We start from the raw sequence: 24,301 nt of genomic DNA on the forward strand, positions 1-24,301 counted from the left end.
GAGATAAAAGCCTGGGCCCAGGCAGTGTTGGTCAGTGCTGCTCAGCAGGCAGCACTGGACTGGACTGGATTACAGCTGATACAAGGTGTGAAGGAACAAGGGGTGGCTGTGGGCATGCACTTGCTGCCGCTGCCAGTGTTTATCTGCATGGCAGCAGGGCATTTGGGCGTTGCCAGGAAGGCGTTTTTATGTAGATTCCTCCTCTTTCAGCACTGCATTGTGGTGCAAGCAAAAGAAGCAAATCCTGTCTGGCTTCCTCTCCGGCCTTTATTCACCTCCCGTGTAGCTGTGAGTGTGTGAGCCTGCAGGGCCCCATGGAATTGCCTAGAAGTAGGCTGAATCGCTGCAAGGGCTGAACAGCAGTATCGGGCAGGCTCGGGCAACGCGCGGCCCGTTCGGGTTATCGCTTCTCTGCCTTTTGGCTAAGATCAAGTGTAGTATCTGTTCTTATCAGTTTAATATCTGATACGTCCCCTATCTGGGGACCATATATTAAATGGATTTTTAGAACAGGGAGATGGAAATAGAGCTTGCTCTGTCCACTCCACGCATTGACCTGGTATTGCAGTATTTCCAGGACCGGTGCACCCTTTCCTTATGTGTTGACTAAAAGCAGATTCCAAAAGTGTTTTTTGTCTTTGCTATTGTTTCTGTCTTTCTGAAGGGATCTCCCCTTTTAATCCCATTATTTCAACACCTGTTGGACAATGCATGAGTGATAATGAGCTCATTGATTAAATGCAATTAATGAATAGATTGCCACCTCTTGTTGTGTGTCGTCTGTGTTTCTGTGTTTCCGGCATTTCACATTGGAACACCTCATTCACCTTCCTTGTCTTCTCTCCGCCCTCCCTTTTAGGTAAGTTAAAGAGCTGCACCTGAGCCAGCCACTGATTGATTGATTGATTGATTGATTGATTGATTGATTGATTGATGCAGCACAACAGTCAAATAGTGGAGTGGAGTAGGGGAACAGCAAACAGCCAATAAAGCAGCCCGCCCGCTCGCCTGCCCGCCACAATGGACCTACCTGTGTACACTAGATGGATGTGATGGAATGTACTGTCGTCCCTACATTTCAAGAAGAAGTAAGAATTGCAGTTGCAACAAAGCCTTGCTTGCCTACAAAGAGAGCAGCAATTTGGATTTGTTACTATGTTACCTAGAAGAATAACAAACTGTGCAAGGATGGAGGTTGTAGGAGCAAGGAGAAGTTGTCTGTAAAGTTGGTGGATGCCTATTTTCCATTTTGCAGTCCCTTGTCTCCCTCTTGTGGCCTCCTGGAGGCAACTAGCTGTGCAAAAAAAAGACAGCCTGGCGGCCGGCTGTTGCAGTGTTGCCCTCTCAGGCAACACTGAGTGACTGACTGAGCCTCACCGTCTTATATAAAGTTCAGACGGAACTTTGCACGTGTCATAGTGGAGCCCTCAGGATTCCAGAGCCAGCTTTCTGACATCATAATGGGGCCTCAGAGATAAAAGCCTGGGCCCAGGCAGTGTTGGTCAGTGCTGCTCAGCAGGCAGCACTGGACTGGACTGGATTACAGCTGATACAAGGTGTGAAGGAACAAGGGGTGGCTGTGGGCATGCACTTGCTGCCGCTGCCAGTGTTTATCTGCATGGCAGCAGGGCATTTGGGCGTTGCCAGGAAGGCGTTTTTATGTAGATTCCTCCTCTTTCAGCACTGCATTGTGGTGCAAGCAAAAGAAGCAAATCCTGTCTGGCTTCCTCTCCGGCCTTTATTCACCTCCCGTGTAGCTGTGAGTGTGTGAGCCTGCAGGGCCCCATGGAATTGCCTAGAAGTAGGCTGAATCGCTGCAAGGGCTGAACAGCAGTATCGGGCAGGCTCTGGCAACGCGCGGCCCGTTCGGGTTATCGCTTCTCGGCCTTTTGGCTAAGATCAAGTGTAGTATCTGTTCTTATCAGTTTAATATCTGATACGTCCCCTATCTGGGGACCATATATTAAATGGATTTTTAGAACAGGGAGATGGAAATAGAGCTTGCTCTGTCCACTCCACGCATTGACCTGGTATTGCAGTATTTCCAGGACCGGTGCACCCTTTCCTTATGTGTTGACTAAAAGCAGATTCCAAAAGTGTTTTTTGTCTTTGCTATTGTTTCTGTCTTTCTGAAGGGATCTCCCCTTTTAATCCCATTATTTCAACACCTGTTGGACAATGCATGAGTGATAATGAGCTCATTGATTAAATGCAATTAATGAATAGATTGCCACCTCTTGTTGTGTGTCGTCTGTGTTTCTGTGTTTCCGGCATTTCACATTGGAACACCTCATTCACCTTCCTTGTCTTCTCTCCGCCCTCCCTTTTAGGTAAGTTAAAGAGCTGCACCTGAGCCAGCCACTGATTGATTGATTGATTGATTGATTGATTGATTGATTGATTGATTGATTGATGCAGCACAACAGTCAAATAGTGGAGTGGAGTAGGGGAACAGCAAACAGCCAATAAAGCAGCCCGCCCGCTCGCCTGCCCGCCACAATGGACCTACCTGTGTACACTAGATGGATGTGATGGAATGTACTGTCGTCCCTACATTTCAAGAAGAAGTAAGAATTGCAGTTGCAACAAAGCCTTGCTTGCCTACAAAGAGAGCAGCAATTTGGATTTGTTACTATGTTACCTAGAAGAATAACAAACTGTGCAAGGATGGAGGTTGTAGGAGCAAGGAGAAGTTGTCTGTAAAGTTGGTGGATGCCTATTTTCCATTTTGCAGTCCCTTGTCTCCCTCTTGTGGCCTCCTGGAGGCAACTAGCTGTGCAAAAAAAAGACAGCCTGGCGGCCGGCTGTTGCAGTGTTGCCCTCTCAGGCAACACTGAGTGACTGACTGAGCCTCACCGTCTTATATAAAGTTCAGACGGAACTTTGCACGTGTCATAGTGGAGCCCTCAGGATTCCAGAGCCAGCTTTCTGACATCATAATGGGGCCTCAGAGATAAAAGCCTGGGCCCAGGCAGTGTTGGTCAGTGCTGCTCAGCAGGCAGCACTGGACTGGACTGGATTACAGCTGATACAAGGTGTGAAGGAACAAGGGGTGGCTGTGGGCATGCACTTGCTGCCGCTGCCAGTGTTTATCTGCATGGCAGCAGGGCATTTGGGCGTTGCCAGGAAGGCGTTTTTATGTAGATTCCTCCTCTTTCAGCACTGCATTGTGGTGCAAGCAAAAGAAGCAAATCCTGTCTGGCTTCCTCTCCGGCCTTTATTCACCTCCCGTGTAGCTGTGAGTGTGTGAGCCTGCAGGGCCCCATGGAATTGCCTAGAAGTAGGCTGAATCGCTGCAAGGGCTGAACAGCAGTATCGGGCAGGCTCGGGCAACGCGCGGCCCGTTCGGGTTATCGCTTCTCGGCCTTTTGGCTAAGATCAAGTGTAGTATCTGTTCTTATCAGTTTAATATCTGATACGTCCCCTATCTGGGGACCATATATTAAATGGATTTTTAGAACAGGGAGATGGAAATAGAGCTTGCTCTGTCCACTCCACGCATTGACCTGGTATTGCAGTATTTCCAGGACCGGTGCACCCTTTCCTTATGTGTTGACTAAAAGCAGATTCCAAAAGTGTTTTTTGTCTTTGCTATTGTTTCTGTCTTTCTGAAGGGATCTCCCCTTTTAATCCCATTATTTCAACACCTGTTGGACAATGCATGAGTGATAATGAGCTCATTGATTAAATGCAATTAATGAATAGATTGCCACCTCTTGTTGTGTGTCGTCTGTGTTTCTGTGTTTCCGGCATTTCACATTGGAACACCTCATTCACCTTCCTTGTCTTCTCTCCGCCCTCCCTTTTAGGTAAGTTAAAGAGCTGCACCTGAGCCAGCCACTGATTGATTGATTGATTGATTGATTGATTGATTGATTGATTGATTGATGCAGCACAACAGTCAAATAGTGGAGTGGAGTAGGGGAACAGCAAACAGCCAATAAAGCAGCCCGCCCGCTCGCCTGCCCGCCACAATGGACCTACCTGTGTACACTAGATGGATGTGATGGAATGTACTGTCGTCCCTACATTTCAAGAAGAAGTAAGAATTGCAGTTGCAACAAAGCCTTGCTTGCCTACAAAGAGAGCAGCAATTTGGATTTGTTACTATGTTACCTAGAAGAATAACAAACTGTGCAAGGATGGAGGTTGTAGGAGCAAGGAGAAGTTGTCTGTAAAGTTGGTGGATGCCTATTTTCCATTTTGCAGTCCCTTGTCTCCCTCTTGTGGCCTCCTGGAGGCAACTAGCTGTGCAAAAAAAAGACAGCCTGGCGGCCGGCTGTTGCAGTGTTGCCCTCTCAGGCAACACTGAGTGACTGACTGAGCCTCACCGTCTTATATAAAGTTCAGACGGAACTTTGCACGTGTCATAGTGGAGCCCTCAGGATTCCAGAGCCAGCTTTCTGACATCATAATGGGGCCTCAGAGATAAAAGCCTGGGCCCAGGCAGTGTTGGTCAGTGCTGCTCAGCAGGCAGCACTGGACTGGACTGGATTACAGCTGATACAAGGTGTGAAGGAACAAGGGGTGGCTGTGGGCATGCACTTGCTGCCGCTGCCAGTGTTTATCTGCATGGCAGCAGGGCATTTGGGCGTTGCCAGGAAGGCGTTTTTATGTAGATTCCTCCTCTTTCAGCACTGCATTGTGGTGCAAGCAAAAGAAGCAAATCCTGTCTGGCTTCCTCTCCGGCCTTTATTCACCTCCCGTGTAGCTGTGAGTGTGTGAGCCTGCAGGGCCCCATGGAATTGCCTAGAAGTAGGCTGAATCGCTGCAAGGGCTGAACAGCAGTATCGGGCAGGCTCGGGCAACGCGCGGCCCGTTCGGGTTATCGCTTCTCGGCCTTTTGGCTAAGATCAAGTGTAGTATCTGTTCTTATCAGTTTAATATCTGATACGTCCCCTATCTGGGGACCATATATTAAATGGATTTTTAGAACAGGGAGATGGAAATAGAGCTTGCTCTGTCCACTCCACGCATTGACCTGGTATTGCAGTATTTCCAGGACCGGTGCACCCTTTCCTTATGTGTTGACTAAAAGCAGATTCCAAAAGTGTTTTTTGTCTTTGCTATTGTTTCTGTCTTTCTGAAGGGATCTCCCCTTTTAATCCCATTATTTCAACACCTGTTGGACAATGCATGAGTGATAATGAGCTCATTGATTAAATGCAATTAATGAATAGATTGCCACCTCTTGTTGTGTGTCGTCTGTGTTTCTGTGTTTCCGGCATTTCACATTGGAACACCTCATTCACCTTCCTTGTCTTCTCTCCGCCCTCCCTTTTAGGTAAGTTAAAGAGCTGCACCTGAGCCAGCCACTGATTGATTGATTGATTGATTGATTGATTGATTGATGCAGCACAACAGTCAAATAGTGGAGTGGAGTAGGGGAACAGCAAACAGCCAATAAAGCAGCCCGCCCGCTCGCCTGCCCGCCACAATGGACCTACCTGTGTACACTAGATGGATGTGATGGAATGTACTGTCGTCCCTACATTTCAAGAAGAAGTAAGAATTGCAGTTGCAACAAAGCCTTGCTTGCCTACAAAGAGAGCAGCAATTTGGATTTGTTACTATGTTACCTAGAAGAATAACAAACTGTGCAAGGATGGAGGTTGTAGGAGCAAGGAGAAGTTGTCTGTAAAGTTGGTGGATGCCTATTTTCCATTTTGCAGTCCCTTGTCTCCCTCTTGTGGCCTCCTGGAGGCAACTAGCTGTGCAAAAAAAAGACAGCCTGGCGGCCGGCTGTTGCAGTGTTGCCCTCTCAGGCAACACTGAGTGACTGACTGAGCCTCACCGTCTTATATAAAGTTCAGACGGAACTTTGCACGTGTCATAGTGGAGCCCTCAGGATTCCAGAGCCAGCTTTCTGACATCATAATGGGGCCTCAGAGATAAAAGCCTGGGCCCAGGCAGTGTTGGTCAGTGCTGCTCAGCAGGCAGCACTGGACTGGACTGGATTACAGCTGATACAAGGTGTGAAGGAACAAGGGGTGGCTGTGGGCATGCACTTGCTGCCGCTGCCAGTGTTTATCTGCATGGCAGCAGGGCATTTGGGCGTTGCCAGGAAGGCGTTTTTATGTAGATTCCTCCTCTTTCAGCACTGCATTGTGGTGCAAGCAAAAGAAGCAAATCCTGTCTGGCTTCCTCTCCGGCCTTTATTCACCTCCCGTGTAGCTGTGAGTGTGTGAGCCTGCAGGGCCCCATGGAATTGCCTAGAAGTAGGCTGAATCGCTGCAAGGGCTGAACAGCAGTATCGGGCAGGCTCGGGCAACGCGCGGCCCGTTCGGGTTATCGCTTCTCGGCCTTTTGGCTAAGATCAAGTGTAGTATCTGTTCTTATCAGTTTAATATCTGATACGTCCCCTATCTGGGGACCATATATTAAATGGATTTTTAGAACAGGGAGATGGAAATAGAGCTTGCTCTGTCCACTCCACGCATTGACCTGGTATTGCAGTATTTCCAGGACCGGTGCACCCTTTCCTTATGTGTTGACTAAAAGCAGATTCCAAAAGTGTTTTTTGTCTTTGCTATTGTTTCTGTCTTTCTGAAGGGATCTCCCCTTTTAATCCCATTATTTCAACACCTGTTGGACAATGCATGAGTGATAATGAGCTCATTGATTAAATGCAATTAATGAATAGATTGCCACCTCTTGTTGTGTGTCGTCTGTGTTTCTGTGTTTCCGGCATTTCACATTGGAACACCTCATTCACCTTCCTTGTCTTCTCTCCGCCCTCCCTTTTAGGTAAGTTAAAGAGCTGCACCTGAGCCAGCCACTGATTGATTGATTGATTGATTGATTGATTGATTGATTGATTGATGCAGCACAACAGTCAAATAGTGGAGTGGAGTAGGGGAACAGCAAACAGCCAATAAAGCAGCCCGCCCGCTCGCCTGCCCGCCACAATGGACCTACCTGTGTACACTAGATGGATGTGATGGAATGTACTGTCGTCCCTACATTTCAAGAAGAAGTAAGAATTGCAGTTGCAACAAAGCCTTGCTTGCCTACAAAGAGAGCAGCAATTTGGATTTGTTACTATGTTACCTAGAAGAATAACAAACTGTGCAAGGATGGATGTTGTAGGAGCAAGGAGAAGTTGTCTGTAAAGTTGGTGGATGCCTATTTTCCATTTTGCAGTCCCTTGTCTCCCTCTTGTGGCCTCCTGGAGGCAACTAGCTGTGCAAAAAAAAGACAGCCTAGCGGCCGGCTGTTGCAGTGTTGCCCTCTCAGGCAACACTGAGTGACTGACTGAGCCTCACCGTCTTATATAAAGTTCAGACGGAACTTTGCACGTGTCATAGTGGAGCCCTCAGGATTCCAGAGCCAGCTTTCTGACATCATAATGGGGCCTCAGAGATAAAAGCCTGGGCCCAGGCAGTGTTGGTCAGTGCTGCTCAGCAGGCAGCACTGGACTGGACTGGATTACAGCTGATACAAGGTGTGAAGGAACAAGGGGTGGCTGTGGGCATGCACTTGCTGCCGCTGCCAGTGTTTATCTGCATGGCAGCAGGGCATTTGGGCGTTGCCAGGAAGGCGTTTTTATGTAGATTCCTCCTCTTTCAGCACTGCATTGTGGTGCAAGCAAAAGAAGCAAATCCTGTCTGGCTTCCTCTCCGGCCTTTATTCACCTCCCGTGTAGCTGTGAGTGTGTGAGCCTGCAGGGCCCCATGGAATTGCCTAGAAGTAGGCTGAATCGCTGCAAGGGCTGAACAGCAGTATCGGGCAGGCTCGGGCAACGCGCGGCCCGTTCGGGTTATCGCTTCTCGGCCTTTTGGCTAAGATCAAGTGTAGTATCTGTTCTTATCAGTTTAATATCTGATACGTCCCCTATCTGGGGACCATATATTAAATGGATTTTTAGAACAGGGAGATGGAAATAGAGCTTGCTCTGTCCACTCCACGCATTGACCTGGTATTGCAGTATTTCCAGGACCGGTGCACCCTTTCCTTATGTGTTGACTAAAAGCAGATTCCAAAAGTGTTTTTTGTCTTTGCTATTGTTTCTGTCTTTCTGAAGGGATCTCCCCTTTTAATCCCATTATTTCAACACCTGTTGGACAATGCATGAGTGATAATGAGCTCATTGATTAAATGCAATTAATGAATAGATTGCCACCTCTTGTTGTGTGTCGTCTGTGTTTCTGTGTTTCCGGCATTTCACATTGGAACACCTCATTCACCTTCCTTGTCTTCTCTCCGCCCTCCCTTTTAGGTAAGTTAAAGAGCTGCACCTGAGCCAGCCACTGATTGATTGATTGATTGATTGATTGATTGATTGATTGATGCAGCACAACAGTCAAATAGTGGAGTGGAGTAGGGGAACAGCAAACAGCCAATAAAGCAGCCCGCCCGCTCGCCTGCCCGCCACAATGGACCTACCTGTGTACACTAGATGGATGTGATGGAATGTACTGTCGTCCCTACATTTCAAGAAGAAGTAAGAATTGCAGTTGCAACAAAGCCTTGCTTGCCTACAAAGAGAGCAGCAATTTGGATTTGTTACTATGTTACCTAGAAGAATAACAAACTGTGCAAGGATGGAGGTTGTAGGAGCAAGGAGAAGTTGTCTGTAAAGTTGGTGGATGCCTATTTTCCATTTTGCAGTCCCTTGTCTCCCTCTTGTGGCCTCCTGGAGGCAACTAGCTGTGCAAAAAAAAGACAGCCTGGCGGCCGGCTGTTGCAGTGTTGCCCTCTCAGGCAACACTGAGTGACTGACTGAGCCTCACCGTCTTATATAAAGTTCAGACGGAACTTTGCACGTGTCATAGTGGAGCCCTCAGGATTCCAGAGCCAGCTTTCTGACATCATAATGGGGCCTCAGAGATAAAAGCCTGGGCCCAGGCAGTGTTGGTCAGTGCTGCTCAGCAGGCAGCACTGGACTGGACTGGATTACAGCTGATACAAGGTGTGAAGGAACAAGGGGTGGCTGTGGGCATGCACTTGCTGCCGCTGCCAGTGTTTATCTGCATGGCAGCAGGGCATTTGGGCGTTGCCAGGAAGGCGTTTTTATGTAGATTCCTCCTCTTTCAGCACTGCATTGTGGTGCAAGCAAAAGAAGCAAATCCTGTCTGGCTTCCTCTCCGGCCTTTATTCACCTCCCGTGTAGCTGTGAGTGTGTGAGCCTGCAGAGCCCCATGGAATTGCCTAGAAGTAGGCTGAATCGCTGCAAGGGCTGAACAGCAGTATCGGGCAGGCTCGGGCAACGCGCGGCCCGTTCGGGTTATCGCTTCTCGGCCTTTTGGCTAAGATCAAGTGTAGTATCTGTTCTTATCAGTTTAATATCTGATACGTCCCCTATCTGGGGACCATATATTAAATGGATTTTTAGAACAGGGAGATGGAAATAGAGCTTGCTCTGTCCACTCCACGCATTGACCTGGTATTGCAGTATTTCCAGGACCGGTGCACCCTTTCCTTATGTGTTGACTAAAAGCAGATTCCAAAAGTGTTTTTTGTCTTTGCTATTGTTTCTGTCTTTCTGAAGGGATCTCCCCTTTTAATCCCATTATTTCAACACCTGTTGGACAATGCATGAGTGATAATGAGCTCATTGATTAAATGCAATTAATGAATAGATTGCCACCTCTTGTTGTGTGTCGTCTGTGTTTCTGTGTTTCCGGCATTTCACATTGGAACACCTCATTCACCTTCCTTGTCTTCTCTCCGCCCTCCCTTTTAGGTAAGTTAAAGAGCTGCACCTGAGCCAGCCACTGATTGATTGATTGATTGATTGATTGATTGATTGATTGATTGATGCAGCACAACAGTCAAATAGTGGAGTGGAGTAGGGGAACAGCAAACAGCCAATAAAGCAGCCCGCCCGCTCGCCTGCCCGCCACAATGGACCTACCTGTGTACACTAGATGGATGTGATGGAATGTACTGTCGTCCCTACATTTCAAGAAGAAGTAAGAATTGCAGTTGCAACAAAGCCTTGCTTGCCTACAAAGAGAGCAGCAATTTGGATTTGTTACTATGTTACCTAGAAGAATAACAAACTGTGCAAGGATGGATGTTGTAGGAGCAAGGAGAAGTTGTCTGTAAAGTTGGTGGATGCCTATTTTCCATTTTGCAGTCCCTTGTCTCCCTCTTGTGGCCTCCTGGAGGCAACTAGCTGTGCAAAAAAAAGACAGCCTGGCGGCCGGCTGTTGCAGTGTTGCCCTCTCAGGCAACACTGAGTGACTGACTGAGCCTCACCGTCTTATATAAAGTTCAGACGGAACTTTGCACGTGTCATAGTGGAGCCCTCAGGATTCCAGAGCCAGCTTTCTGACATCATAATGGGGCCTCAGAGATAAAAGCCTGGGCCCAGGCAGTGTTGGTCAGTGCTGCTCAGCAGGCAGCACTGGACTGGACTGGATTACAGCTGATACAAGGTGTGAAGGAACAAGGGGTGGCTGTGGGCATGCACTTGCTGCCGCTGCCAGTGTTTATCTGCATGGCAGCAGGGCATTTGGGCGTTGCCAGGAAGGCGTTTTTATGTAGATTCCTCCTCTTTCAGCACTGCATTGTGGTGCAAGCAAAAGAAGCAAATCCTGTCTGGCTTCCTCTCCGGCCTTTATTCACCTCCCGTGTAGCTGTGAGTGTGTGAGCCTGCAGGGCCCCATGGAATTGCCTAGAAGTAGGCTGAATCGCTGCAAGGGCTGAACAGCAGTATCGGGCAGGCTCGGGCAACGCGCGGCCCGTTCGGGTTATCGCTTCTCGGCCTTTTGGCTAAGATCAAGTGTAGTATCTGTTCTTATCAGTTTAATATCTGATACGTCCCCTATCTGGGGACCATATATTAAATGGATTTTTAGAACAGGGAGATGGAAATAGAGCTTGCTCTGTCCACTCCACGCATTGACCTGGTATTGCAGTATTTCCAGGACCGGTGCACCCTTTCCTTATGTGTTGACTAAAAGCAGATTCCAAAAGTGTTTTTTGTCTTTGCTATTGTTTCTGTCTTTCTGAAGGGATCTCCCCTTTTAATCCCATTATTTCAACACCTGTTGGACAATGCATGAGTGATAATGAGCTCATTGATTAAATGCAATTAATGAATAGATTGCCACCTCTTGTTGTGTGTCGTCTGTGTTTCTGTGTTTCCGGCATTTCACATTGGAACACCTCATTCACCTTCCTTGTCTTCTCTCCGCCCTCCCTTTTAGGTAAGTTAAAGAGCTGCACCTGAGCCAGCCACTGATTGATTGATTGATTGATTGATTGATTGATTGATTGATGCAGCACAACAGTCAAATAGTGGAGTGGAGTAGGGGAACAGCAAACAGCCAATAAAGCAGCCCGCCCGCTCGCCTGCCCGCCACAATGGACCTACCTGTGTACACTAGATGGATGTGATGGAATGTACTGTCGTCCCTACATTTCAAGAAGAAGTAAGAATTGCAGTTGCAACAAAGCCTTGCTTGCCTACAAAGAGAGCAGCAATTTGGATTTGTTACTATGTTACCTAGAAGAATAACAAACTGTGCAAGGATGGAGGTTGTAGGAGCAAGGAGAAGTTGTCTGTAAAGTTGGTGGATGCCTATTTTCCATTTTGCAGTCCCTTGTCTCCCTCTTGTGGCCTCCTGGAGGCAACTAGCTGTGCAAAAAAAAGACAGCCTGGCGGCCGGCTGTTGCAGTGTTGCCCTCTCAGGCAACACTGAGTGACTGACTGAGCCTCACCGTCTTATATAAAGTTCAGACGGAACTTTGCACGTGTCATAGTGGAGCCCTCAGGATTCCAGAGCCAGCTTTCTGACATCATAATGGGGCCTCAGAGATAAAAGCCTGGGCCCAGGCAGTGTTGGTCAGTGCTGCTCAGCAGGCAGCACTGGACTGGACTGGATTACAGCTGATACAAGGTGTGAAGGAACAAGGGGTGGCTGTGGGCATGCACTTGCTGCCGCTGCCAGTGTTTATCTGCATGGCAGCAGGGCATTTGGGCGTTGCCAGGAAGGCGTTTTTATGTAGATTCCTCCTCTTTCAGCACTGCATTGTGGTGCAAGCAAAAGAAGCAAATCCTGTCTGGCTTCCTCTCCGGCCTTTATTCACCTCCCGTGTAGCTGTGAGTGTGTGAGCCTGCAGGGCCCCATGGAATTGCCTCGAAGTAGGCTGAATCGCTGCAAGGGCTGAACAGCAGTATCGGGCAGGCTCGGGCAACGCGCGGCCCGTTCGGGTTATCGCTTCTCGGCCTTTTGGCTAAGATCAAGTGTAGTATCTGTTCTTATCAGTTTAATATCTGATACGTCCCCTATCTGGGGACCATATATTAAATGGATTTTTAGAACAGGGAGATGGAAATAGAGCTTGCTCTGTCCACTCCACGCATTGACCTGGTATTGCAGTATTTCCAGGACCGGTGCACCCTTTCCTTATGTGTTGACTAAAAGCAGATTCCAAAAGTGTTTTTTGTCTTTGCTATTGTTTCTGTCTTTCTGAAGGGATCTCCCCTTTTAATCCCATTATTTCAACACCTGTTGGACAATGCATGAGTGATAATGAGCTCATTGATTAAATGCAATTAATGAATAGATTGCCACCTCTTGTTGTGTGTCGTCTGTGTTTCTGTGTTTCCGGCATTTCACATTGGAACACCTCATTCACCTTCCTTGTCTTCTCTCCGCCCTCCCTTTTAGGTAAGTTAAAGAGCTGCACCTGAGCCAGCCACTGATTGATTGATTGATTGATTGATTGATTGATTGATTGATTGATTGATTGATTGATTGATTGATTGATGCAGCACAACAGTCAAATAGTGGAGTGGAGTAGGGGAACAGCAAACAGCCAATAAAGCAGCCCGCCCGCTCGCCTGCCCGCCACAATGGACCTACCTGTGTACACTAGATGGATGTGATGGAATGTACTGTCGTCCCTACATTTCAAGAAGAAGTAAGAATTGCAGTTGCAACAAAGCCTTGCTTGCCTACAAAGAGAGCAGCAATTTGGATTTGTTACTATGTTACCTAGAAGAATAACAAACTGTGCAAGGATGGAGGTTGTAGGAGCAAGGAGAAGTTGTCTGTAAAGTTGGTGGATGCCTATTTTCCATTTTGCAGTCCCTTGTCTCCCTCTTGTGGCCTCCTGGAGGCAACTAGCTGTGCAAAAAAAAGACAGCCTGGCGGCCGGCTGTTGCAGTGTTGCCCTCTCAGGCAACACTGAGTGACTGACTGAGCCTCACCGTCTTATATAAAGTTCAGACGGAACTTTGCACGTGTCATAGTGGAGCCCTCAGGATTCCAGAGCCAGCTTTCTGACATCATAATGGGGCCTCAGAGATAAAAGCCTGGGCCCAGGCAGTGTTGGTCAGTGCTGCTCAGCAGGCAGCACTGGACTGGACTGGATTACAGCTGATACAAGGTGTGAAGGAACAAGGGGTGGCTGTGGGCATGCACTTGCTGCCGCTGCCAGTGTTTATCTGCATGGCAGCAGGGCATTTGGGCGTTGCCAGGAAGGCGTTTTTATGTAGATTCCTCCTCTTTCAGCACTGCATTGTGGTGCAAGCAAAAGAAGCAAATCCTGTCTGGCTTCCTCTCCGGCCTTTATTCACCTCCCGTGTAGCTGTGAGTGTGTGAGCCTGCAGGGCCCCATGGAATTGCCTAGAAGTAGGCTGAATCGCTGCAAGGGCTGAACAGCAGTATCGGGCAGGCTCGGGCAACGCGCGGCCCGTTCGGGTTATCGCTTCTCGGCCTTTTGGCTAAGATCAAGTGTAGTATCTGTTCTTATCAGTTTAATATCTGATACGTCCCCTATCTGGGGACCATATATTAAATGGATTTTTAGAACAGGGAGATGGAAATAGAGCTTGCTCTGTCCACTCCACGCATTGACCTGGTATTGCAGTATTTCCAGGACCGGTGCACCCTTTCCTTATGTGTTGACTAAAAGCAGATTCCAAAAGTGTTTTTTGTCTTTGCTATTGTTTCTGTCTTTCTGAAGGGATCTCCCCTTTTAATCCCATTATTTCAACACCTGTTGGACAATGCATGAGTGATAATGAGCTCATTGATTAAATGCAATTAATGAATAGATTGCCACCTCTTGTTGTGTGTCGTCTGTGTTTCTGTGTTTCCGGCATTTCACATTGGAACACCTCATTCACCTTCCTTGTCTTCTCTCCGCCCTCCCTTTTAGGTAAGTTAAAGAGCTGCACCTGAGCCAGCCACTGATTGATTGATTGATTGATTGATTGATTGATTGATTGATTGATTGATGCAGCACAACAGTCAAATAGTGGAGTGGAGTAGGGGAACAGCAAACAGCCAATAAAGCAGCCCGCCCGCTCGCCTGCCCGCCACAATGGACCTACCTGTGTACACTAGATGGATGTGATGGAATGTACTGTCGTCCCTACATTTCAAGAAGAAGTAAGAATTGCAGTTGCAACAAAGCCTTGCTTGCCTACAAAGAGAGCAGCAATTTGGATTTGTTACTATGTTACCTAGAAGAATAACAAACTGTGCAAGGATGGAGGTTGTAGGAGCAAGGAGAAGTTGTCTGTAAAGTTGGTGGATGCCTATTTTCCATTTTGCAGTCCCTTGTCTCCCTCTTGTGGCCTCCTGGAGGCAACTAGCTGTGCAAAAAAAAGACAGCCTGGCGGCCGGCTGTTGCAGTGTTGCCCTCTCAGGCAACACTGAGTGACTGACTGAGCCTCACCGTCTTATATAAAGTTCAGACGGAACTTTGCACGTGTCATAGTGGAGCCCTCAGGATTCCAGAGCCAGCTTTCTGACATCATAATGGGGCCTCAGAGATAAAAGCCTGGGCCCAGGCAGTGTTGGTCAGTGCTGCTCAGCAGGCAGCACTGGACTGGACTGGATTACAGCTGATACAAGGTGTGAAGGAACAAGGGGTGGCTGTGGGCATGCACTTGCTGCCGCTGCCAGTGTTTATCTGCATGGCAGCAGGGCATTTGGGCGTTGCCAGGAAGGCGTTTTTATGTAGATTCCTCCTCTTTCAGCACTGCATTGTGGTGCAAGCAAAAGAAGCAAATCCTGTCTGGCTTCCTCTCCGGCCTTTATTCACCTCCCGTGTAGCTGTGAGTGTGTGAGCCTGCAGGGCCCCATGGAATTGCCTAGAAGTAGGCTGAATCGCTGCAAGGGCTGAACAGCAGTATCGGGCAGGCTCGGGCAACGCGCGGCCCGTTCGGGTTATCGCTTCTCGGCCTTTTGGCTAAGATCAAGTGTAGTATCTGTTCTTATCAGTTTAATATCTGATACGTCCCCTATCTGGGGACCATATATTAAATGGATTTTTAGAACAGGGAGATGGAAATAGAGCTTGCTCTGTCCACTCCACGCATTGACCTGGTATTGCAGTATTTCCAGGACCGGTGCACCCTTTCCTTATGTGTTGACTAAAAGCAGATTCCAAAAGTGTTTTTTGTCTTTGCTATTGTTTCTGTCTTTCTGAAGGGATCTCCCCTTTTAATCCCATTATTTCAACACCTGTTGGACAATGCATGAGTGATAATGAGCTCATTGATTAAATGCAATTAATGAATAGATTGCCACCTCTTGTTGTGTGTCGTCTGTGTTTCTGTGTTTCCGGCATTTCACATTGGAACACCTCATTCACCTTCCTTGTCTTCTCTCCGCCCTCCCTTTTAGGTAAGTTAAAGAGCTGCACCTGAGCCAGCCACTGATTGATTGATTGATTGATTGATTGATTGATTGATTGATTGATTGATTGATGCAGCACAACAGTCAAATAGTGGAGTGGAGTAGGGGAACAGCAAACAGCCAATAAAGCAGCCCGCCCGCTCGCCTGCCCGCCACAATGGACCTACCTGTGTACACTAGATGGATGTGATGGAATGTACTGTCGTCCCTACATTTCAAGAAGAAGTAAGAATTGCAGTTGCAACAAAGCCTTGCTTGCCTACAAAGAGAGCAGCAATTTGGATTTGTTACTATGTTACCTAGAAGAATAACAAACTGTGCAAGGATGGAGGTTGTAGGAGCAAGGAGAAGTTGTCTGTAAAGTTGGTGGATGCCTATTTTCCATTTTGCAGTCCCTTGTCTCCCTCTTGTGGCCTCCTGGAGGCAACTAGCTGTGCAAAAAAAAGACAGCCTGGCGGCCGGCTGTTGCAGTGTTGCCCTCTCAGGCAACACTGAGTGACTGACTGAGCCTCACCGTCTTATATAAAGTTCAGACGGAACTTTGCACGTGTCATAGTGGAGCCCTCAGGATTCCAGAGCCAGCTTTCTGACATCATAATGGGGCCTCAGAGATAAAAGCCTGGGCCCAGGCAGTGTTGGTCAGTGCTGCTCAGCAGGCAGCACTGGACTGGACTGGATTACAGCTGATACAAGGTGTGAAGGAACAAGGGGTGGCTGTGGGCATGCACTTGCTGCCGCTGCCAGTGTTTATCTGCATGGCAGCAGGGCATTTGGGCGTTGCCAGGAAGGCGTTTTTATGTAGATTCCTCCTCTTTCAGCACTGCATTGTGGTGCAAGCAAAAGAAGCAAATCCTGTCTGGCTTCCTCTCCGGCCTTTATTCACCTCCCGTGTAGCTGTGAGTGTGTGAGCCTGCAGGGCCCCATGGAATTGCCTAGAAGTAGGCTGAATCGCTGCAAGGGCTGAACAGCAGTATCGGGCAGGCTCGGGCAACGCGCGGCCCGTTCGGGTTATCGCTTCTCGGCCTTTTGGCTAAGATCAAGTGTAGTATCTGTTCTTATCAGTTTAATATCTGATACGTCCCCTATCTGGGGACCATATATTAAATGGATTTTTAGAACAGGGAGATGGAAATAGAGCTTGCTCTGTCCACTCCACGCATTGACCTGGTATTGCAGTATTTCCAGGACCGGTGCACCCTTTCCTTATGTGTTGACTAAAAGCAGATTCCAAAAGTGTTTTTTGTCTTTGCTATTGTTTCTGTCTTTCTGAAGGGATCTCCCCTTTTAATCCCATTATTTCAACACCTGTTGGACAATGCATGAGTGATAATGAGCTCATTGATTAAATGCAATTAATGAATAGATTGCCACCTCTTGTTGTGTGTCGTCTGTGTTTCTGTGTTTCCGGCATTTCACATTGGAACACCACATTCACCTTCCTTGTCTTCTCTCCGCCCTCCCTTTTAGGTAAGTTAAAGAGCTGCACCTGAGCCAGCCACTGATTGATTGATTGATTGATTGATTGATTGATTGATTGATTGATTGATGCAGCACTACAGTCAAATAGTGGAGTGGAGTAGGGGAACAGCAAACAGCCAATAAAGCAGCCCGCCCGCTCGCCTGCCCGCCACAATGGACCTACCTGTGTACACTAGATGGATGTGATGGAATGTACTGTCGTCCCTACATTTCAAGAAGAAGTAAGAATTGCAGTTGCAACAAAGCCTTGCTTGCCTACAAAGAGAGCAGCAATTTGGATTTGTTACTATGTTACCTAGAAGAATAACAAACTGTGCAAGGATGGAGGTTGTAGGAGCAAGGAGAAGTTGTCTGTAAAGTTGGTGGATGCCTATTTTCCATTTTGCAGTCCCTTGTCTCCCTCTTGTGGCCTCCTGGAGGCAACTAGCTGTGCAAAAAAAAGACAGCCTGGCGGCCGGCTGTTGCAGTGTTGCCCTCTCAGGCAACACTGAGTGACTGACTGAGCCTCACCGTCTTATATAAAGTTCAGACGGAACTTTGCACGTGTCATAGTGGAGCCCTCAGGATTCCAGAGCCAGCTTTCTGACATCATAATGGGGCCTCAGAGATAAAAGCCTGGGCCCAGGCAGTGTTGGTCAGTGCTGCTCAGCAGGCAGCACTGGACTGGACTGGATTACAGCTGATACAAGGTGTGAAGGAACAAGGGGTGGCTGTGGGCATGCACTTGCTGCCGCTGCCAGTGTTTATCTGCATGGCAGCAGGGCATTTGGGCGTTGCCAGGAAGGCGTTTTTATGTAGATTCCTCCTCTTTCAGCACTGCATTGTGGTGCAAGCAAAAGAAGCAAATCCTGTCTGGCTTCCTCTCCGGCCTTTATTCACCTCCCGTGTAGCTGTGAGTGTGTGAGCCTGCAGGGCCCCATGGAATTGCCTAGAAGTAGGCTGAATCGCTGCAAGGGCTGAACAGCAGTATCGGGCAGGCTCGGGCAACGCGCGGCCCGTTCGGGTTATCGCTTCTCGGCCTTTTGGCTAAGATCAAGTGTAGTATCTGTTCTTATCAGTTTAATATCTGATACGTCCCCTATCTGGGGACCATATATTAAATGGATTTTTAGAACAGGGAGATGGAAATAGAGCTTGCTCTGTCCACTCCACGCATTGACCTGGTATTGCAGTATTTCCAGGACCGGTGCACCCTTTCCTTATGTGTTGACTAAAAGCAGATTCCAAAAGTGTTTTTTGTCTTTGCTATTGTTTCTGTCTTTCTGAAGGGATCTCCCCTTTTAATCCCATTATTTCAACACCTGTTGGACAATGCATGAGTGATAATGAGCTCATTGATTAAATGCAATTAATGAATAGATTGCCACCTCTTGTTGTGTGTCGTCTGTGTTTCTGTGTTTCCGGCATTTCACATTGGAACACCTCATTCACCTTCCTTGTCTTCTCTCCGCCCTCCCTTTTAGGTAAGTTAAAGAGCTGCACCTGAGCCAGCCACTGATTGATTGATTGATTGATTGATTGATTGATTGATTGATTGATTGATTGATTGATGCAGCACAACAGTCAAATAGTGGAGTGGAGTAGGGGAACAGCAAACAGCCAATAAAGCAGCCCGCCCGCTCGCCTGCCCGCCACAATGGACCTACCTGTGTACACTAGATGGATGTGATGGAATGTACTGTCGTCCCTACATTTCAAGAAGAAGTAAGAATTGCAGTTGCAACAAAGCCTTGCTTGCCTACAAAGAGAGCAGCAATTTGGATTTGTTACTATGTTACCTAGAAGAATAACAAACTGTGCAAGGATGGAGGTTGTAGGAGCAAGGAGAAGTTGTCTGTAAAGTTGGTGGATGCCTATTTTCCATTTTGCAGTCCCTTGTCTCCCTCTTGTGGCCTCCTGGAGGCAACTAGCTGTGCAAAAAAAAGACAGCCTGGCGGCCGGCTGTTGCAGTGTTGCCCTCTCAGGCAACACTGAGTGACTGACTGAGCCTCACCGTCTTATATAAAGTTCAGACGGAACTTTGCACGTGTCATAGTGGAGCCCTCAGGATTCCAGAGCCAGCTTTCTGACATCATAATGGGGCCTCAGAGATAAAAGCCTGGGCCCAGGCAGTGTTGGTCAGTGCTGCTCAGCAGGCAGCACTGGACTGGACTGGATTACAGCTGATACAAGGTGTGAAGGAACAAGGGGTGGCTGTGGGCATGCACTTGCTGCCGCTGCCAGTGTTTATCTGCATGGCAGCAGGGCATTTGGGCGTTGCCAGGAAGGCGTTTTTATGTAGATTCCTCCTCTTTCAGCACTGCATTGTGGTGCAAGCAAAAGAAGCAAATCCTGTCTGGCTTCCTCTCCGGCCTTTATTCACCTCCCGTGTAGCTGTGAGTGTGTGAGCCTGCAGGGCCCCATGGAATTGCCTAGAAGTAGGCTGAATCGCTGCAAGGGCTGAACAGCAGTATCGGGCAGGCTCGGGCAACGCGCGGCCCGTTCGGGTTATCGCTTCTCGGCCTTTTGGCTAAGATCAAGTGTAGTATCTGTTCTTATCAGTTTAATATCTGATACGTCCCCTATCTGGGGACCATATATTAAATGGATTTTTAGAACAGGGAGATGGAAATAGAGCTTGCTCTGTCCACTCCACGCATTGACCTGGTATTGCAGTATTTCCAGGACCGGTGCACCCTTTCCTTATGTGTTGACTAAAAGCAGATTCCAAAAGTGTTTTTTGTCTTTGCTATTGTTTCTGTCTTTCTGAAGGGATCTCCCCTTTTAATCCCATTATTTCAACACCTGTTGGACAATGCATGAGTGATAATGAGCTCATTGATTAAATGCAATTAATGAATAGATTGCCACCTCTTGTTGTGTGTCGTCTGTGTTTCTGTGTTTCCGGCATTTCACATTGGAACACCTCATTCACCTTCCTTGTCTTCTCTCCGCCCTCCCTTTTAGGTAAGTTAAAGAGCTGCACCTGAGCCAGCCACTGATTGATTGATTGATTGATTGATTGATTGATTGATTGATTGATTGATGCAGCACAACAGTCAAATAGTGGAGTGGAGTAGGGGAACAGCAAACAGCCAATAAAGCAGCCCGCCCGCTCGCCTGCCCGCCACAATGGACCTACCTGTGTACACTAGATGGATGTGATGGAATGTACTGTCGTCCCTACATTTCAAGAAGAAGTAAGAATTGCAGTTGCAACAAAGCCTTGCTTGCCTACAAAGAGAGCAGCAATTTGGATTTGTTACTATGTTACCTAGAAGAATAACAAACTGTGCAAGGATGGAGGTTGTAGGAGCAAGGAGAAGTTGTCTGTAAAGTTGGTGGATGCCTATTTTCCATTTTGCAGTCCCTTGTCTCCCTCTTGTGGCCTCCTGGAGGCAACTAGCTGTGCAAAAAAAAGACAGCCTGGCGGCCGGCTGTTGCAGTGTTGCCCTCTCAGGCAACACTGAGTGACTGACTGAGCCTCACCGTCTTATATAAAGTTCAGACGGAACTTTGCACGTGTCATAGTGGAGCCCTCAGGATTCCAGAGCCAGCTTTCTGACATCATAATGGGGCCTCAGAGATAAAAGCCTGGGCCCAGGCAGTGTTGGTCAGTGCTGCTCAGCAGGCAGCACTGGACAGGACTGGATTACAGCTGATACAAGGTGTGAAGGAACAAGGGGTGGCTGTGGGCATGCACTTGCTGCCGCTGCCAGTGTTTATCTGCATGGCAGCAGGGCATTTGGGCGTTGCCAGGAAGGCGTTTTTATGTAGATTCCTCCTCTTTCAGCACTGCATTGTGGTGCAAGCAAAAGAAGCAAATCCTGTCTGGCTTCCTCTCCGGCCTTTATTCACCTCCCGTGTAGCTGTGAGTGTGTGAGCCTGCAGGGCCCCATGGAATTGCCTAGAAGTAGGCTGAATCGCTGCAAGGGCTGAACAGCAGTATCGGGCAGGCTCGGGCAACGCGCGGCCCGTTCGGGTTATCGCTTCTCGGCCTTTTGGCTAAGATCAAGTGTAGTATCTGTTCTTATCAGTTTAATATCTGATACGTCCCCTATCTGGGGACCATATATTAAATGGATTTTTAGAACAGGGAGATGGAAATAGAGCTTGCTCTGTCCACTCCACGCATTGACCTGGTATTGCAGTATTTCCAGGACCGGTGCACCCTTTCCTTATGTGTTGACTAAAAGCAGATTCCAAAAGTGTTTTTTGTCTTTGCTATTGTTTCTGTCTTTCTGAAGGGATCTCCCCTTTTAATCCCATTATTTCAACACCTGTTGGACAATGCATGAGTGATAATGAGCTCATTGATTAAATGCAATTAATGAATAGATTGCCACCTCTTGTTGTGTGTCGTCTGTGTTTCTGTGTTTCCGGCATTTCACATTGGAACACCTCATTCACCTTCCTTGTCTTCTCTCCGCCCTCCCTTTTAGGTAAGTTAAAGAGCTGCACCTGAGCCAGCCACTGATTGATTGATTGATTGATTGATTGATTGATTGATTGATTGATTGATTGATTGATTGATTGATGCAGCACAACAGTCAAATAGTGGAGTGGAGTAGGGGAACAGCAAACAGCCAATAAAGCAGCCCGCCCGCTCGCCTGCCCGCCACAATGGACCTACCTGTGTACACTAGATGGATGTGATGGAATGTACTGTCGTCCCTACATTTCAAGAAGAAGTAAGAATTGCAGTTGCAACAAAGCCTTGCTTGCCTACAAAGAGAGCAGCAATTTGGATTTGTTACTATGTTACCTAGAAGAATAACAAACTGTGCAAGGATGGAGGTTGTAGGAGCAAGGAGAAGTTGTCTGTAAAGTTGGTGGATGCCTATTTTCCATTTTGCAGTCCCTTGTCTCCCTCTTGTGGCCTCCTGGAGGCAACTAGCTGTGCAAAAAAAAGACAGCCTGGCGGCCGGCTGTTGCAGTGTTGCCCTCTCAGGCAACACTGAGTGACTGACTGAGCCTCACCGTCTTATATAAAGTTCAGACGGAACTTTGCACGTGTCATAGTGGAGCCCTCAGGATTCCAGAGCCAGCTTTCTGACATCATAATGGGGCCTCAGAGATAAAAGCCTGGGCCCAGGCAGTGTTGGTCAGTGCTGCTCAGCAGGCAGCACTGGACTGGACTGGATTACAGCTGATACAAGGTGTGAAGGAACAAGGGGTGGCTGTGGGCATGCACTTGCTGCCGCTGCCAGTGTTTATCTGCATGGCAGCAGGGCATTTGGGCGTTGCCAGGAAGGCGTTTTTATGTAGATTCCTTCTCTTTCAGCACTGCATTGTGGTGCAAGCAAAAGAAGCAAATCCTGTCTGGCTTCCTCTCCGGCCTTTATTCACCTCCCGTGTAGCTGTGAGTGTGTGAGCCTGCAGGGCCCCATGGAATTGCCTAGAAGTAGGCTGAATCGCTGCAAGGGCTGAACAGCAGTATCGGGCAGGCTCGGGCAACGCGCGGCCCGTTCGGGTTATCGCTTCTCGGCCTTTTGGCTAAGATCAAGTGTAGTATCTGTTCTTATCAGTTTAATATCTGATACGTCCCCTATCTGGGGACCATATATTAAATGGATTTTTAGAACAGGGAGATGGAAATAGAGCTTGCTCTGTCCACTCCACGCATTGACCTGGTATTGCAGTATTTCCAGGACCGGTGCACCCTTTCCTTATGTGTTGACTAAAAGCAGATTCCAAAAGTGTTTTTTGTCTTTGCTATTGTTTCTGTCTTTCTGAAGGGATCTCCCCTTTTAATCCCATTATTTCAACACCTGTTGGACAATGCATGAGTGATAATGAGCTCATTGATTAAATGCAATTAATGAATAGATTGCCACCTCTTGTTGTGTGTCGTCTGTGTTTCTGTGTTTCCGGCATTTCACATTGGAACACCTCATTCACCTTCCTTGTCTTCTCTCCGCCCTCCCTTTTAGGTAAGTTAAAGAGCTGCACCTGAGCCAGCCACTGATTGATTGATTGATTGATTGATTGATTGATTGATTGATTGATTGATTGATTGATGCAGCACAACAGTCAAATAGTGGAGTGGAGTAGGGGAACAGCAAACAGCCAATAAAGCAGCCCGCCCGCTCGCCTGCCCGCCACAATGAACCTACCTGTGTACACTAGATGGATGTGATGGAATGTACTGTCGTCCCTACATTTCAAGAAGAAGTAAGAATTGCAGTTGCAACAAAGCCTTGCTTGCCTACAAAGAGAGCAGCAATTTGGATTTGTTACTATGTTACCTAGAAGAATAACAAACTGTGCAAGGATGGAGGTTGTAGGAGCAAGGAGAAGTTGTCTGTAAAGTTGGTGGATGCCTATTTTCCATTTTGCAGTCCCTTGTCTCCCTCTTGTGGCCTCCTGGAGGCAACTAGCTGTGCAAAAAAAAGACAGCCTGGCGGCCGGCTGTTGCAGTGTTGCCCTCTCAGGCAACACTGAGTGACTGACTGAGCCTCACCGTCTTATATAAAGTTCAGACGGAACTTTGCACGTGTCATAGTGGAGCCCTCAGGATTCCAGAGCCAGCTTTCTGACATCATAATGGGGCCTCAGAGATAAAAGCCTGGGCCCAGGCAGTGTTGGTCAGTGCTGCTCAGCAGGCAGCACTGGACTGGACTGGATTACAGCTGATACAAGGTGTGAAGGAACAAGGGGTGGCTGTGGGCATGCACTTGCTGCCGCTGCCAGTGTTTATCTGCATGGCAGCAGGGCATTTGGGCGTTGCCAGGAAGGCGTTTTTATGTAGATTCCTCCTCTTTCAGCACTGCATTGTGGTGCAAGCAAAAGAAGCAAATCCTGTCTGGCTTCCTCTCCGGCCTTTATTCACCTCCCGTGTAGCTGTGAGTGTGTGAGCCTGCAGGGCCCCATGGAATTGCCTAGAAGTAGGCTGAATCGCTGCAAGGGCTGAACAGCAGTATCGGGCAGGCTCGGGCAACGCGCGGCCCGTTCGGGTTATCGCTTCTCGGCCTTTTGGCTAAGATCAAGTGTAGTATCTGTTCTTATCAGTTTAATATCTGATACGTCCCCTATCTGGGGACCATATATTAAATGGATTTTTAGAACAGGGAGATGGAAATAGAGCTTGCTCTGTCCACTCCACGCATTGACCTGGTATTGCAGTATTTCCAGGACCGGTGCACCCTTTCCTTATGTGTTGACTAAAAGCAGATTCCAAAAGTGTTTTTTGTCTTTGCTATTGTTTCTGTCTTTCTGAAGGGATCTCCCCTTTTAAT

At 47.9% G+C, this 24,301-nt stretch overlaps 17 non-coding genes across 17 annotated transcripts; all 17 read left to right on the plus strand.

The window, feature by feature from the left end:
* The first annotated feature begins 402 nt into the window (after positions 1–402).
* On the plus strand, positions 403–593 carry LOC142717544 (U2 spliceosomal RNA). Its single transcript, XR_012871916.1, has one exon. It is a non-coding gene; the product is annotated as a U2 spliceosomal RNA (small nuclear RNA).
* Positions 594–1,873: 1,280 nt separating this feature from the next.
* On the plus strand, positions 1,874–2,064 carry LOC142717567 (U2 spliceosomal RNA). The gene has a single exon (XR_012871937.1). It is a non-coding gene; the product is annotated as a U2 spliceosomal RNA (small nuclear RNA).
* Positions 2,065–3,352: 1,288 nt separating this feature from the next.
* LOC142717569 (U2 spliceosomal RNA) lies at positions 3,353–3,543 on the plus strand. Its single transcript, XR_012871940.1, has one exon. It is a non-coding gene; the product is annotated as a U2 spliceosomal RNA (small nuclear RNA).
* A 1,284-nt stretch (positions 3,544–4,827) lies between these two features.
* On the plus strand, positions 4,828–5,018 carry LOC142717570 (U2 spliceosomal RNA). The gene has a single exon (XR_012871941.1). It is a non-coding gene; the product is annotated as a U2 spliceosomal RNA (small nuclear RNA).
* Positions 5,019–6,290: 1,272 nt separating this feature from the next.
* On the plus strand, positions 6,291–6,481 carry LOC142717571 (U2 spliceosomal RNA). The gene has a single exon (XR_012871942.1). It is a non-coding gene; the product is annotated as a U2 spliceosomal RNA (small nuclear RNA).
* A 1,280-nt stretch (positions 6,482–7,761) lies between these two features.
* Positions 7,762–7,952, plus strand: LOC142717572 (U2 spliceosomal RNA). Its single transcript, XR_012871943.1, has one exon. It is a non-coding gene; the product is annotated as a U2 spliceosomal RNA (small nuclear RNA).
* Positions 7,953–9,228: 1,276 nt separating this feature from the next.
* LOC142717573 (U2 spliceosomal RNA) lies at positions 9,229–9,419 on the plus strand. The gene has a single exon (XR_012871944.1). It is a non-coding gene; the product is annotated as a U2 spliceosomal RNA (small nuclear RNA).
* Positions 9,420–10,699: 1,280 nt separating this feature from the next.
* Positions 10,700–10,890, plus strand: LOC142717575 (U2 spliceosomal RNA). Its single transcript, XR_012871945.1, has one exon. It is a non-coding gene; the product is annotated as a U2 spliceosomal RNA (small nuclear RNA).
* Positions 10,891–12,166: 1,276 nt separating this feature from the next.
* LOC142717576 (U2 spliceosomal RNA) lies at positions 12,167–12,357 on the plus strand. The gene has a single exon (XR_012871946.1). It is a non-coding gene; the product is annotated as a U2 spliceosomal RNA (small nuclear RNA).
* A 1,304-nt stretch (positions 12,358–13,661) lies between these two features.
* Positions 13,662–13,852, plus strand: LOC142717577 (U2 spliceosomal RNA). The gene has a single exon (XR_012871947.1). It is a non-coding gene; the product is annotated as a U2 spliceosomal RNA (small nuclear RNA).
* A 1,284-nt stretch (positions 13,853–15,136) lies between these two features.
* On the plus strand, positions 15,137–15,327 carry LOC142717578 (U2 spliceosomal RNA). Its single transcript, XR_012871948.1, has one exon. It is a non-coding gene; the product is annotated as a U2 spliceosomal RNA (small nuclear RNA).
* A 1,288-nt stretch (positions 15,328–16,615) lies between these two features.
* Positions 16,616–16,806, plus strand: LOC142717579 (U2 spliceosomal RNA). Its single transcript, XR_012871950.1, has one exon. It is a non-coding gene; the product is annotated as a U2 spliceosomal RNA (small nuclear RNA).
* Positions 16,807–18,090: 1,284 nt separating this feature from the next.
* On the plus strand, positions 18,091–18,281 carry LOC142717581 (U2 spliceosomal RNA). The gene has a single exon (XR_012871952.1). It is a non-coding gene; the product is annotated as a U2 spliceosomal RNA (small nuclear RNA).
* Positions 18,282–19,573: 1,292 nt separating this feature from the next.
* On the plus strand, positions 19,574–19,764 carry LOC142717582 (U2 spliceosomal RNA). Its single transcript, XR_012871953.1, has one exon. It is a non-coding gene; the product is annotated as a U2 spliceosomal RNA (small nuclear RNA).
* Positions 19,765–21,048: 1,284 nt separating this feature from the next.
* On the plus strand, positions 21,049–21,239 carry LOC142717583 (U2 spliceosomal RNA). The gene has a single exon (XR_012871954.1). It is a non-coding gene; the product is annotated as a U2 spliceosomal RNA (small nuclear RNA).
* Positions 21,240–22,539: 1,300 nt separating this feature from the next.
* Positions 22,540–22,730, plus strand: LOC142717584 (U2 spliceosomal RNA). The gene has a single exon (XR_012871955.1). It is a non-coding gene; the product is annotated as a U2 spliceosomal RNA (small nuclear RNA).
* Positions 22,731–24,022: 1,292 nt separating this feature from the next.
* Positions 24,023–24,213, plus strand: LOC142717586 (U2 spliceosomal RNA). Its single transcript, XR_012871956.1, has one exon. It is a non-coding gene; the product is annotated as a U2 spliceosomal RNA (small nuclear RNA).
* The last annotated feature ends 88 nt before the right edge of the window (positions 24,214–24,301 follow it).

Source organism: Rhinoderma darwinii, unplaced genomic scaffold (assembly GCF_050947455.1).
Source record: "Rhinoderma darwinii isolate aRhiDar2 unplaced genomic scaffold, aRhiDar2.hap1 Scaffold_456, whole genome shotgun sequence".
NCBI lineage: Eukaryota > Metazoa > Chordata > Amphibia > Anura > Rhinodermatidae > Rhinoderma > Rhinoderma darwinii.